We start from the raw sequence: 11,418 nt of genomic DNA on the forward strand, positions 1-11,418 counted from the left end.
ATGGAACTGTAAAATGGTATAACCACTAAGGAAAATCATATGGCACTTCCTAAAAAAATTGGGTGTAGAAATGATCCAGCAATCCCACTACTAGGTATATGTTCTAGAGAAATAAATACCATGACCCGAACAGATATGCGCACTATGGACCCTCAAGTTCATTACAGAATTATTCACAATAGTAAAGAAATGGAAACAACCTAAGCATGCATCAACAAATGAGTAAACAAACTACAGTTCACACACATACAAATGAAATACTTCAAACCCCAAATCCCAACCTTACTGCCATCGAGTCAATTCTGACTTATAGCAATCTCCACTGGATTTCCAAGGCCATAAATCCTTATGGAAGCAGACTGCCTCATCTTTCTTCCATGGAGTGGCTGGTGGGTTCAAACCACTGACTTTTTGATTAGCAGCCCAGTGTGCTAACCATTATACCATTAGAGCTCCTTAATGAAATACTAAGCCACATTAAATCGTAAAGATGAATCTGCAAGCACCTCATAGCATGGATGAACCTAAAGGACATTATGCTGAGTGAAATTAGTCAATAACAAAAGGACGAATATTATATGAGACTACTATTGTAAAAAGTCAAGAAAAAGTTTATACACAGAAAGAAATATTCTTTGAAGGTTACCAGGAGGTGGGAGGGGAAGGGACAGTAAATCACTAACTAGAGAGTAGAAATGTATTAAATTGAGTGAAGGGAAAGTCAATATACAATAAGGGAGAGATCAGCACAAAATGATCAAGATAAAGGAAGACAAAAGAGCTAGGAGGAGCATGAGTTAAAGCAACAAATGTAGACACTATTACAAACACAATTCTGCAATAACAGTAATAACAATAATATACAAGTAGATACACAGATGCACAAGCTGGATAAGTGTGGGAAGGGAAATAGGATGCACCCACAAATATATATATAGGCTTGACAGAGGATATTTCTACATATGTAACTAAATGTGCTGCAAATATATCAATGAATATAGGAGAGTATCCAGGGGATAAATTTATAAAAAATATCTTATCTCTAACCAAACGCCTTGAGTTAGTGAGTCACTGGGCCTGGGAGCTCAGGACCATAGTCTCAGGGGACATTACCTCAGTTGGCATAATATACTCTTCAAAGACAATGTGTTAATCCTGCTTTGTTGTGTCAACCAAAAATCAACAATGAATCACAGAAGATCAAAAGGGTAGCACTTACCTAGGAATAAAGCTCAACAGGCAGGAAGGGATAGGGAAAAGGACATATGGAAACGACAAATGCAGGGAGGAAGAATAGTGTCATAACATGGGGGTCTTAAAAGCCTGAGAGTGGCCTGTTTTGGTTCTCTAGTGCCACTCTGGCAGAAATACCACAGGTGGATAACTTTAACAAGCAGGGACTTATTCTCTTACAGTTTAGGAGTCTATTAGTCAGAGCTCAAAGTTCCAGCTCTAGGGTCTGGGTGGAAACCCCTCAACCCTGGGCTTCAGCTCTGCCTATTGCTCCCAGCTTACTGTATTTGGAAGCTTCTCTTAACTTGGACTGCTGGCTGCTTAGGCCGACAAACCCAAAGTCTACAAGTAAGATGGCACAGTCCCAAAATTATCAAGCAACATGGCAGGCCACTAGTTCAAGTCCAGAAACAGTCCCAAGATCAGCAGACTACATGGAAGGCTGCTAAATGAAGACTTGGCTACATGCAGGACTCAAGTGTGCCAAAAGCTCAAAGACCTTTCTCAAAGCTGTCTTCTTGTATACTGAAAGCAGAGTACATACCTAAGGCAGCTACTCAGCTGCTCACAGTAGATGCCACCATGGAGTTGATTACCAGTCTCATCATGCGGAATAACTACATCCTGCTGCCCAGCCAGTCAAAACCAGGCCATGCCAAGTTGATACACAACTACCACACCATCTAAAGTACAACTACTGGTTTCCCTCCATCTAGAGCAAAGAAGACTGAAGGAAACAGAAGATTCAAGGAAATGATTAGTCCAACGAAATAATGGACCACAGGAACCACAATTTCAACCGCAGTGAGACCAGAAGAACCAGATAATGCCAGGCTACCACTGCTGACAGGTCTGAAGGAATCACAATACATAGAGTGGGAGAAAAATATGGAACAAAATTCAAAATACTGGTCTGATAGAGACTGAGGGAACCTCCAAAACTATGGTCCTAACACTCTTCAAGCCTGAAACTGAACCCACCCCCATCGTTCAACTTTCAGCCAATCAATAAATAGACTGATAAATAGAATGATAACACCAGGGAGTACTCACACCTTAGAACAGCCAACCATAGAAGATCAAAAGGTTAGCATTTACTGGGAATAAAACTCAAAAGGCAGGAAACCAAACCAAACCAAACTCACTGCCCTCGAATTGAACCCAACTCATAGCAACCTCTCTGTGGGTTTCTGAGCGGGTATCACTATGGAAGTAGATTGTCCAACCTTCCTTCCAAGGAGTAGGCAGTGGATTTGAACCACCAGTCTTCAGGTTAGCTGTCAAATGCCTTAGGCACTATGCTACCCAAAGGCAGGAAAGGATAGGAAAAAAAGGACATAATGGAAATGATAAACACAGGGAGGAAATGAGAATAGTGCTGCTATATTATGAGGATTGCATAGTGCCTAAGACATTTGACTTTCATCCACATTATAATAAAAAGTTATTAAAAAAAATAAAGTGTTAAAAAGCAAAGATGCCACCATGAAGAATAAGGTGCACCTGATCCAGCTATAATATTTTCATTCACCTCATGTACATGGGAAAGCTAGATAATGAATAAGGACCAGAGAATTGATGCATTTGAATCATGGTCTTGGTAAAGAGTATTGAATATACCACAGACTGTCCCAAGAATGAATGGATCATTTTGGAAGAAGTACAGCTGGATAATTTCTTAGAAGTGAGGATGATGATATTTTATGTCCTGTATTTTGGAAGTGTTATCAGAAGGAACCAGTTCCTGGAGAAGGACATCATTCTTCATAAAGTAGAGGGTCAGTGAAACAGAGGAAGGCCCCCAATAAGGTGGACTGACACCGTGGCTGAAACAATGGGTTCAGACACAGCAAGAATGGGAGAATGGTGCAGGACTGGCAGTGTTCATTTTGTGGGCAGTGTTTCAGTATGTGGGTTTGCCAAGAATTAGAATAAACTCAGTGACAACCAACAATAACAACAACAGTTTAGAGAAAACACAGCCATGCCCTTTTACAAAATAAATTTCATTTATTAAAGCAAATTTTGTGTTACATTGGGCTTTTTCTTCCTGCATTAAAGACAAATGATAGTTTTTATTATTTTAATTTTATTTGTTTTTCTTTTGGCTGAGTTTCTTATGCTATTCTACTCCCATGCTCTTCATTTGAAATGTTATATTTTATTACTTCAAACTAAATATTCTGATTTTATTAGAAACCTAGATGTACAATACCATGAGTTGCAATATAAGATAAAATTGAACAGGCTCTGAAGGAGAATATCTTTGAACACTTAGCTAATAACTGAAAGACTGGTGATCGGAATGCCCTCTGAGGGCCTCAGAAGAGAGGCCTGGCAATCTACTTCTGAAAGTCCATACCACTGAAAATCCTTAGGAGCACATTTCCACTCTGAAATGTGTGGGGTCTCCATGAGTCACAACCGACTTGACAGAACTTGATATGCAAAATAAGGCAAAAAATTTCCATGTGACTTCTAACTATTGTTCAAAAGTGTCAGAAATTTCTGATATTGTATAAAGAATGAATTCTCTTTCTCAAAGCTGCATGATCTCTTTTATCTTTAAAAATGGTCTTTCTCCCTTTCCAACTATATAAGGCACATAGAAGTTGTAGGGTAAGAACATTTACAGACAACTGAAGAAGAAATTAACATCTTCTGGAAATACTATGTGTTGGCTTTAAAAATCAAAATAAATGCAGTTAGAAGATGGTTGTTTCTGTTGTCAGCTGTCCTAGAGATGACTCAAGCTCATGACTACTCCATGTACAACAAAATGAAGCTTTGCTTTGTCCTGTTTCATCTTCACAAGAATTGGTATCTTTGAGTTTACTGTTGTGACCAATGTGTATTTTAGTGCCTAATGATTCAGGGTGTTCATCTTCCAACACTATATCAGACAATATTCCATTGGGACCTATGGATTCTCATTGGCTAATTTTCAGGAGGGAGTGTATGATCAAGAACCAATGGTATTAATGGAAGAAGTCCAAATTACACTGCAGGAATTGGTGAAAAACAAGGCTCCAGGAATTGAGGAATACTCATTGAGATGTTTCAACAAATAGATGCAAGTGTTGGAGATCCTTACTTGTTTAGGTCAAGAAATTTGGAAGACAGCTACCTGGCCAACTGACTGGCAGAGGTAGATATTTGTGCCCATTCCAGTGAAAGATAATCTAAAGAATGTGGAAATCATTGAACAATACCATTAATATCACACATAAGTAAAATCTTTCTGAAGATAATTTAAGAATGGTTGCAGGAACATATTGACCAGAACCTCCAGAAATGCAAGGTGGATTCATAACTGAGGGTGTGGAACAAAGGATATCACTGCTGATCTCAGATGGATCTTAGCTGAATGTAAAGAATACCAGAAAGATGCCTACCTGTGTTTTACTGATTTGATTATGTACATTATAACACATTATGGATAATACCACAAAGAATGAGAATTCCAGAATACTTCCTTGTTCTCATGAGGAACCTGTACATAGACCAAGAGGCTGTCATTTGAACAGAAGAAGGGGATATGGAATGGTTTAAAATCAAGAAGAATGTACATTAGGGATGCCTCCTTTCATCATACATATTCAGGCTATCTGAGAAGATGGGCCATATAAAGAAGAATGTGGCGTCAGGATTGGAGAAAGAACCATTAACCTGCGACATGCAGATGACAAAACCTTGCTTGCTGAAAGTGAAGAAAACTTGAAACACTTAATGATGAAGGTCAAAGACTACAGTCTTCAGTAGTAATTACACTTGAACATAAGGAAAATGAAGGTCCTCACAACTGGACCAAAAAGCCACATCATAATAAATGGAGAGAGGATTGAAGTTGTCAGGGATTTCATTTTACTTGGATCCTCAGTCAACACTCATGGAACCAGCAGTCAGGAAATCAGACATTGTATTGCACTAGGAAAATCTGCCGCAACACACTACTTTAAGGTGTTGAAGAACTAAGCTGTCACTTTGAAGACTAAAGTGAGTCGGCCCCCAGCTGTGGTACTTTCAATCACTTCATACGCATGTGAAAGGTGGACAATGAATAAGGAAGATGAAAGAAGATTTGATGCCTTTGAATTGAGGTGTTGATGAGGAATACTGAAAATACCATGTACTGCCAGAAGAATGAACAAATCTGTCCTGGAAAAGGTGCAGCCAGGATGTTCCTTGAAAGCTAGAATGGTCAGACTTTGTCTCACCTACTTTGGTCAATTGTCAGAAGGGTCCAGTCACGGGAGAAGGATATCATGCTTGATAAGGTTACAGGTCAGTAAAGAAGGTGAAGACCCTCAATGAGATGGATTGCCAGTGGCTGCAATGATGGGCACAAGCACAACATTGTAAGGATAGGAAGTGTTTGATTCTGCTGTATATAGTGTCACTATGAGTCAGAGACAACACGATGACACCTGACAACAACAATAATTTTCTAATTTAGATCCAGGCCTTTCTTCCTGTTCTGTCTTTGTCTGGAAACTCCGCTGAAATCTGTCTGCCTAGATGACTCTGTTGGTATTTACTCTACTGGTTGCATAGCTTCCAGCATCATAGCAACATGCCTTAACCACCATACTACCACAAACTGGCAGGTGGGTTGTTGGCCGTTACACACAGAAGTAGTTATTTGCAGAATTATATTATGAAGGCAGGCAAAATATGCTATTTAAAACTAAGAAAAAAAATATCACTAGACTTCTTGTTGCTGTTGCTGTTCTTGTTATGTAAAACACATTTTTCCTCCTGAAACAAAAGTTTGTTTTGTGGCACAAAGTTCTGAGATGTGATATAAAAAAGAAAAGAGAATGATAAAACTGACAATAAGGAAGAATGATAGGTGTGGTATGCACACATTTTGAAGGAAATATAATCCTGGGATTAGAAAAACAGAAAACACAGATATAAATCTGAAAATGAGCTCAGATATTTTGCTGGCAGGGCCAGACCCCAGTAACAGTGTTCAAAAATAATTGCTTATTCCCAACAGTTCACATCTACTGAAAAAATGGTATGCTTACCTTTTCTTCATTGTTTTGTGCCTGACCTATAACCTTGGAGCCATTTTATTTGGAATTTTTTTTTTTTTTAATGATCAGGTATTTTTCTTATGAACTATGTAGATACATGTTATGTACAACAAGAAATATAGCTGCAAGTATTTTTTTTACAGATAGAATGAGTGGTATTCTTTCTTTTTCCTTAAATATTAGTAGGAAAAACTTCTTTTAAAATCTCATATTGGTAGCATATTACATTTTATATAATAATATACACTGATGCATAGACCTAAGAAAAGCTTCAGATACCATATAACATTGAGGGTAAAAAAGAAGAGCACTTATATTCTACGTTTCAAACATATGTTATCAATTGTTTCATTACTTTATAGTTATCTGTTTACCTTCCTACTTTTTCTAATATGTTTAAGCCAAATCACTTGAGATCTATTAATGTATTATTTCTGATATAGTCATTTTCTTACACTTACATACTTTCCATTCTAGGAGAATATTCCAACTCACAAATTATTTGAATATTTTTTAACTTTTATGTATTTTGTTGCTGTTGGCAATATAGTTTCTAGAGGTGCAAAATAGTGAAAACACTTACATTCTATGAGTTGTGCAGCAATCTCCCCTCCTTTTATGAGTTATCCCTTCATTATGAACATAAACTCACTGGCACCTAAGGTTCCTATCTAATCTTTCAAGTTGCTGTTGTCAATTCAATCCCATATAGATAGTTCTTAAATAAACATAATGCTGAAGGCAGACTTTTTTACTAATTAAGTTAAACCATTCTTCAGGCTTAAGAATTCAGGGGATTTTTAAAATTTAAGTTTTAAATATTATCTTAGGGCAATAGTTTCAGGGGTTCATCTACTTGTCATCATTCCAGAAAGTCTAGAGTCCATGCAAATTTGAAATTCTGTTCAGCATTTTTTCTCTTTTGATCAGGATTCTTTTAAAGAATCTTTGATTAGTTTCTGGTAAGATGGAAGAATAGGCAGACAAGTGACACAGACCCTCTTCAACAAAGAAAATAAAAAAACAATTGACGGAGATACAGAAGACAATCTGGGAGCCTTGAGCATTGAAAAGAACTATACAGAAGAAGATTAGGCACCAACTAGTGGAAAAAACAGAACAAAAACAGTGAGTACAGAGATGGTTGGAGCTGTGGACTGTCAGCTGCTCTGACAACACCAACAGACTGAATATTTCCAAGTGGTGTTGGACCTGAGAATTGACCTAAAGATGAGCCCTGGTCACAAACAGCTGCAGGAACGACTGTGCTGGTGGCCTATGACTAGGAGGGGAAACAGCAAGGAGGGAGACAAGCTGAGCTGTTGACTTTCTACTGTCCGGAGGGCACAGCCATTTTGATTATTTGCATGCAGAAACCATTTTGTATATTTAAAGTGATGGAGGGTGCAGCTATTTTCAATGTTTACAAATGGCAGCCATTTTGGATATTTAAAGTGACTGAGGGTGCAGACATTTTGAATATTTACAAGTGACAACCATTTTGGATTTTAAAGTGGTAGCATTCTCATTCGGATTCCAAGGATCTAAGAATAGGCTCTGTTTGCCAAGGTTGGCAGGGGCATATAAGGAAAAGAGACAAGTGATGAGTGTATAAGTGCTGTCAACTAGTGAGTACAGCACAGTATCCTGCTTGGGTAGATAACATACAAATAAAACAAAGAAAACGAAAATTGTGAGCAAGTCACTCCAACATTCATTCACCAATTAAATATAAACACAGAAAAGTCACAACACCTCAGAGACAACAGAGCATCACAGTCCACACAAACAAGTGAGATAAAGCAAGAGAAACAAGGGATCAGGATACGGGTCCAAAACACATCCCTGAGGAAGACACAGCATTAGAACTTCCTGATAAGGAACTCAAAAGAATTATATTTAGGTATCTTCAAAGGACTGAGAGACAGATCAAGGAAAACACAGACAAAACCTGAGAAGAATTTTGGAAGAAAATAGAAGAACAAAGTGACAAAATAAATGAAAAATTAGAAATGATTCTTAATCTACAGATAGAAATCCAGAATATCAATACTAAATTGTCTGAAATAAATAACACATTGAAAGGGCAAAGGAGTAGAATTGAAGCAATGGAAGACAGAATTAATGAGATTGAAGACAAATACCTGAATACTTCTTTGGAAGGGAACTCTGGTAGCATAGTGGCTAAGGCACTTGACTGCTAATCAGAAGGCTGGCAGTTCAAACTCATCAGCCACTCCTTGGAAGGAAGATGGGGCAATCTACTTCCATAGTGAAACTGCTTCGGAAACCCAAGGAGGGGTCGCTATGAGTTGGGTCCAACTCGATGGCACATAACAACAACAACAACAACAACAACAACTTCTTTGGAAAAGGATCAATCAGAAAAAAGATCAAGACAAAATGAAGAAATCTTAACGTTCATGTAGGATACAATCAAAAGGAATAAGCTATGTGTCATTGGAATTCTAGAACAAGAAGAAAAAGGTAAAACCACTGAGAAAATTGTCCAAGATTTGTTGGAAGAGAACTTCCCTGTTATGATGAAAGATGAGAATATATCCATTCAGGAAGTCCAATAAACCACAAACAAGATAGACCCCAAAAGAAAATCACCAAGACATATCATCATCAAACTCACCAAAACCTAAGACAAAGAAAGAATCATGAGAGCAGCACATAAAAAAATGAAAAATTACCTGCAAGGGGCAACCAATAAGCCTAAGCTCGGATTTCTTGACAGAAACCATGAAGGCAAGAAGACAATGGGATGGTGTATATAAAGCACTGAAACAGAAAAATTTCCAACCAAGAATTATGTAGCCAGCAAAATTGTCCCTCAAATAAGATGGTGAAATTAGGAAATTTCCAGATAAGCAAAAAATAAGGGAATTTGTTGAAACCAGACCAACCTTATAAGAGATGTTAAAGGGAGCCCTTTAGACAGAGAAGCAACAACAGCCAACAACAACTGACCATTAACACACATGATCACATAACCCACAAACCAACTCAGCTATGGAAGTATCCAAAGTAAATAAGCCTACAAGATTGTAAACAGGGAACATCAATTGACAAATGAGGACAACTACAAACCAAAAAGAAGGAAATACTGTGTTGTTATAGAGGTTCTAGATGGTAGGGATTACAAGACAACTACAAGATAGAATGGACTGTTCTACACTTGGGAAGAAAACTATAAATCACAGGGTAACCTCAAAGAAAAAGTAGACCTTCATATCAAAATTAAAGAGGACAGCACAAATATTTAGCAAATACTAAAACAATAGCAACAAAGGAAGTGACAACACAATTCATAAACAAAATGAGCTCAGCATAGAAAATTACATGGAACAAAGAAGTTGGCACCATGAAAAAGCACATAAAAAAACTGACAGCAACAAATTCATATTTTCCAATAATTATATATCTGGCAAGGGACTTATCTCTAAGGTTTATAGAAAACTCCAACGCCTGAGCACCAAAAGCCTTAACAATCCAACTGAAAAATAGAAGATTTCACCAAGGAGGATATTCAGGTGGCCAGCTAATACATGAAGAGAACCTTACAATCATTGGCCATCAGAGAGCTGCAAATCAAAACAACCATGAGATACCGTCTCACCCCAGCACTGATGGCAAGGTTCAACAAGACAGAAAATAACAAATGCTGGTGGGGATGTGAAGAGATTGGGACTCTTATACACTGCTGGTAGGAATGTGAAGTGATACAACCACTATAGAAAGCAATATAGCAATTCCTTAGAAAGCTGGAATTGGAGATACCATTTGACCCAGCAATCCCATTACTAGGTATATATCCTAGAAAGGTGAGTGCCAGGACAGGAGCAGATATATGCACACTCATGTTCATTGCAGCCCTATTTACCGTAGCAAAAAGATGGAAAAAACCTATGTGCCCATGAGCGGAAGAGTGGATGACCAAACAATGGTACATACACATAACGGAATACTATGCAACACTAAGGAATAATGTACAGTCTGCAAAACACCACATAATATGAATGAACTTGGAGGACATTATGCAGAGTGAAATAAGTCAGTCACAAAAGGGCAAATATAGTATTAGTTCATTGTTGTGGAGGGTCAAGGAAAAGTTTACATATGGAGGGAAACTTTATTTGTTGGTTGCCAAGGGTGGGAGGGGAGAGGAGGGAACACTGCAAAAAAAAAAAAAAAAAAAAGCATTGACCCATGTCACTTTAGTTTTGTGTATTTCACTGTATATAAATTATATTTCAATAAAATGCATTTTTTAAAAAAGGATCTTTGATCAAAATGTTCAATAATGGAAGCTGGGCACCATCAGTTGTTCTAGTCTCATGGCAAAGGAGGTAGTTATTCATGGAGGAAATTAGTCACACATTCCATATCTTCTGCCTATTCCAGTCCCTCTTTCTTCCTCTCTTGTTCCAGGTGAATAGAGATCAATTGTTGTCTTGAATATTTTCATTGATAAAGGTAGGTCCACTGAGAAATTTATTATTGTAATCATTGAGAGTAAACTACATGTTTACAAATATATATATAGATAGAAAGATAGATAGATAGATAGATAGATAGATAGATAGATAGATAGATGATAGATAGAAAGATAGATGATAGATAGATAGATAGATAGATAGATTGATTGATAGATAGATTTTGGTATCCCCATAAGATACTAAACTGGTGGTGGTTTGGAAGACAACTGACTGGAAGAGATCTGTATTTGTACCCATGCCAAAGAAAGGGGATCCCACAGAACGTGGAAATTATTGAACAATATCATTAATATCACACACAAGTAAAAATCTTGTTATTACATAGTACTATTTTAACTATCATTAGCTATTAAAAAGAAAGGAAGAAATTAACACGAAGGGAAGAAATTGAAGAGTAAAAGATTTGCATCAGACTTGGGCAGACACAGCCATGTGTTTGAAATATTTCAGGCTGTCTTCTTACAGTTCTCTTCCCTTGAGGACTACAGATGAAAGATCAAAAGGAAGTGTTGTGTCTGCCTCCCAAACAGGGATATGGAACCTCAGCTGGGGTGGCTGTGAGTTGGCTTGCTGGCTTTTGGTTTACAACAGTACATGGCATAAAAAACTGTCAGAACAATGATAATATTCTGTGTTAA

This window comes from Orycteropus afer, unplaced genomic scaffold (genome assembly GCF_000298275.1).
Source record: "Orycteropus afer afer isolate SDZICR_OR568_19922 unplaced genomic scaffold, OryAfe1.0 scaffold00021, whole genome shotgun sequence".
Taxonomy (NCBI): Eukaryota; Metazoa; Chordata; class Mammalia; order Tubulidentata; family Orycteropodidae; genus Orycteropus; species Orycteropus afer.